Here is a 5,040-nt window from a genome sequence, read left to right on the forward strand (position 1 = left end):
GATTGACTTATTTCACTCAGCATAATGTCCTCCAGTTTCATCCATGTTATGAGATGCTTCACAGATTCATCATTGTTCTTTATCGTTGCATAATACTCCATTGTGTATATGTACCATAGTTTGTTTATCCATTCATCTGTTGATGGGCATCTAGGTTGTTTCCATCTTTTTGCTATTGTGAACAAATTTTTTTTAAAATTTTTTGTTTATAAATCCATTTAAACCATGTAATATAAAAGTCATTGAGCAGAATCCAAAAGTGAATAGTTTCTGCTTAATACTTAAGTTTTTTCCTACTTGCTATAACATGGTTTGCCCAACAAAAAATTTCTGATTTCTCATATCTCTAGTGTGTATTTAAAAAAATTGAACATATTTACATTTGAACTGTGTGTCTTTTCTACTGTTCAAGGGAGAACACAGATAATCACCCTGTGTCTGGAGGCTAGAGGTAAAATAGCTGTCTAGGAATAACTACAAAGGATCATTTGATATGATTTGATGTATTAAATTACTGCAGAAATGTCAGCAAAGCAGTCACTTCTTAGACTGGAAGATATTGGACTTGACCTCACCTAACTGTGTTGCTTGTCTGGTTTTTCTAGACTCAGAATATTCTATCCCAGCTGACTAATTCTTCTTGATGCTTACCAAACGGTTTTAACTTATCCACTTATAGGTCACAAGGAAGCTCTAATAATAATAATAATAATAATAGTGAAAACTAGGTCACATATATTTAGTTTCTACGCCCTGCTGGCACAGTGGTTAAAGTGCTGGGCTGCTAATGGAAAGGTCGGTGGTTGGAACTCACCAGCTGCTTCGTGGGAAAAAGATGTGGTAGTTGGCTTCTGTAAAGATTTACAGCCTTCGAAACCCTATGGGGCATTTCTACTCTGTTCTGCAGGGTTGTTATAAGTGGGAATTGACTCAGTGGCAGTGGGTTTGGTTTGTTTTTTTTGGTGCTGTAAGATGAGACCCCTAGGTTGGAAGCACTGAAAATACACAGTGGCTTCAACAATGGACTCAAGCATACCTATGATCGTGAGGATGGTGCAGGACCAGGTAATGTTTAGTTCTGTTGAGTTGGAGCCAACTCAGCAACTAACAGACTATAATCACAAATGACATGCTTTGCCATGTTCTAAACACTTTACATGTACTAAGTCATTTTAATCATCAAAATAACTCTACATTATTTTTCCCATTTTATAAATGATGGAACCGACAAATGTATATCAGTAAGAGCCCTGTCAGAAAAACAGAATACTCTCTAAGTATTTAAAACAGGGGCACTTAATTCTGGCCATTGATTTTAAAGGTGATGGAAGAGCTGAGAAGCCAAACAGGACAGTGAGTTAAGCTAGAGTTTAGTGACCACAAGAAGTTATTACCACCTGTAATTTGGAAGGCTATAGGGAGAAGTCAAGGTTTCCAGAGAATCTTAGGACCTTGCAGTGGTTACTGTTATGTGTCAACCTGGCTAGGCTATCATTCTCCATAGTTTGGCAGACACTGGACTGGGTGCTCTTCCATAATGTAATATAATGTAGTGACCTTCCATTATGTGATTATGTGATGTGCTCAGCCGATCACTTGAAAGGGTGAGTTTCCACAGGGGCGTGGCCTGCCTCCAGTATATAAATGGATGTTCTGGTATAGCTTGTGCTCTCTCTCTCTTTTTCTGTCTGTCTCTCTTGACCCTGTACTCTTCCCATCACCTGACCTCTGGTGTTTGGGACAGAAGCCTGCAGGAGTCTCCAGCCTGCCACCTGACCCACAGATTTGAAACTTGCCAGCCCCCACAATTGCATGAGCTATTTCCTCTCAGTTGTATGAACCATTTCCTTGAAGTAAATTTCTCTCTATATATTTACAGATATGTTTCACTGGTTTTGCTCCTCTAGCGACCCAGATTAAGACAGACTCTGTCCCAAGGAGGAAGCTGGAACCAGGGTGAGCCGCTCTGGTGAGAGCTGAAACTACAGAAGAGACATAGCCCAAGGAGAGGCCACCCGATGCGAGAGGGATAAGGAGAAATAACCTAGATTCCCCCTTTCTTCCACACTTCAGGACCCTACCTATGCCTCTTACTGGCAAAATTCATTCTGAAGCTAGCTGACCTGAGAGCAGGGAATATGCAGGGTTGTACTTTCTGTGATTCAGAGCAGAGCAGTAGAAGTGCAAAGAATGCATCTGATGGCATATAGGCAAGGACTATGCAGAAGGACTAAGTAACTTGCCCAAGATCACAGGGCTTGTAGTCCCTGAGTGGTTCTTGGGAACTTGTATATATGTAGTGATCATGTCCTCTGAATAGGGGAGGGACAAGTCTTGGGAAGTAACATTAGTCATTTTCTAATACGTGGTTCCCTCTGCTCATATATGTTATAGGATGATTTCAGGGAAATTTGTGACTATCACTGTAAAAGGGGAGACTTTTGACTTGAGTATAGCAGTAATGGAAGAAAGGAAAGAAATGAGAGGGAAAATTTCTGGTGCCGCTTAGCCATCTTCACTGTGAGAGTAGGACTTTGGGCTTGTTCAAGGTAAAGAAAGGAAGCAAGAGATACAGACAAGGAGTCTCCACCTGTGCTGGCTCTCAGTCGATAAAGTGTGCAGCTATTTCTCCATATAAAGTTTGCTTTCTAAGTAGACCTTGCAAAGCAATAGTTCAGAATAGACTAGATTCCTTGTTCAATTCACAGAATGCTTTCCTCCATAACAATTTTAATTGGAAGTGTCAGTATTGACAGAGAACGTTGTGGTACTATTCTTTAATGCATCTCTTGCTAATTATCTATGTGGTCATGTGTATAGGGCAGGAAAAGGAAGATTTGATATGACAAATGTTTGAAATGCAGAATGAAGCAAAATAGATTGACTATGACCAAAGAAGCAATATCTGGAGGCTCTCAGGGTATGAGACACCACTGAGAGTTGGAGATGCTAATAATGCCATACTTTGTCATGCTATAAAACAATATGGCTATCAGAACCACAAAGCTGTCCACTTGGAATGAGAAATTAGAGTTGAGCATGCACTATAAAAGCATAAACTTTGTTTTCTCTTCTTCATGGCTGCCCAGTTAATACAATAAGCATTTCAGTGCACATGTATCAGGCAGACAGTCCTAGTGCAAGTTATAATCTATAAACACTATCACTGAATAATGCCATTGTGACATCATGGGAACCTCTTCTTTGAATTATTGCTTATTGTTTCCTTATTGGTGAAAAGAAAATTATCCCTAAGACATCAGCCCCTGGGTTATGAATGAGATCCATTCCTTAGTCTGTCTTTAAGTTGAATTTGTAGGTAAGTTGGAACACATACATACAGTTCTTCTTTAGCATCAGTTAGTCAAATGTTTGTCTTAGTATATAGCATATATTTTACCTTTCTATGCATATAAAACACTTAAGAAACACTTCCAAACCTCACAATGTTTTCATGAGCATCATAAAGTAGTTCCTGTGTTTGTTATTACAAACCATTGTATTTAACTCAAATTTTTAGTATAATAGGCTTTATGGCAGTACGTTCTTGAGTACAAGTTGTCCATAAGTCAGACGTTTGTAACCTGGGGACTGCCTGTATACCTAAAGGAGGAAGATAATGCTGATCCTCATCCAAGTACATTTAACAACTATTCTTTTGTCATAAAAATTGTTCACATCTAGCCTAAGAATTGAATGCTTCTCTTTTACTAATGACTTACAAATGTGTTTTGGTAACATAGATGAATGGATTCTCAAACCCTTTCTAAACAAAAAGAAATGAATATTCAAGATAGAAGAGTACTAATTTCTTTAGTTCACATACAAAACACAGTACTGAAAATTGTTAGAAACAGCATTTTGATACAAAATAAAATATATCTATTTACTTTTAGACCCATAATTAGAAATAAATTCATTTTATATGAAATCTATCACTTTATGTTTTTATCTCAATGTCAATGATCTAGAGTAATGCAACAGTTTAGGAGTTATTAAATAGTATCCTGAGAGTATATGACTCCTACAACCATACACATTAAATCTGAGTCATGAACAGTAAAACTAGCATAGGGACACATTTTGAAAATGAATTAGGAAGTCATGTCAATGTGTTTTCTGTGCAAACACATCTTAAATTCTCAAATTTCCATCTTGTAATTTTGCACTTGGCTGGCAATCAAAAGGTTGGTGGTTAGGAGCCACCCAGCAGCACTGTGGAAGAAAAGGCCTGGCAGGATGCTTCTGTAAAAGATTATAGCCAAGAAAATCCTATGGAGCAGTTTTATTCTGTAACACATGGGTTGCCATGAGTTGGAATTGACTCAATAGCATAAGACAACAACAACAACATTTATTATTCATTCCAGTTGTAAGATTTCTAAAAAGAAATACCTATAAGGAAACTTGACAGTTTCTCCTCAAAGATCTAAAAAACAACAACAAGAAAAAATAAATAAATTGTGTAAGAAGGAAATTATCAGAAATGAACTGGAAATGAAAGATCCAAGTGGGAAAATCTGACTACCGTATAAAGAGTTTTGGAGTACTAGGTGGCAGCTAAAGAGCCCTGGTGGTGCAGTGGTTAAGCATTTGACTGTTAACCCTAAGGCTGGTGGTTCAAAACCACTAGTGGCTCCATGGGAGAAAGATGTGGCAGCCTGCTTCTGTAAAGTTTTACAGCCTTGGAAACCCTATGGGGTCACTGTGAGTTGGAATTGATTGTATGGCAGTGGGTTTTAGGTAGCAGCTAACTGAAAGGTTAGAGGTTCAAGTCCATCCAGAGGCACCTAGAAGGAAAATTAGTTATTGAAAACCCTACGGAGCACAGTTCTATACTGACACGTGGGGTAGCCGTGAGTTGGAATCAACCTGACAGCAACTGTTTTTTAAATTTTTTTAATGAAGTGATTTATTTGATGATTATCTTTTTATCTTCACTAGCAGTATGAGCCTCTAGTAAAAAAAAAAAAATATATATATTTTTGTAGAACTAAAAATTTTAACTCAGAGGAACACTGTATTACCAAATTCTTGAAG

The sequence above is a fragment of the Trichechus manatus genome, unplaced genomic scaffold, assembly GCF_000243295.1.
Source record: "Trichechus manatus latirostris isolate Lorelei unplaced genomic scaffold, TriManLat1.0 scaffold00012, whole genome shotgun sequence".
NCBI lineage: Eukaryota > Metazoa > Chordata > Mammalia > Sirenia > Trichechidae > Trichechus > Trichechus manatus.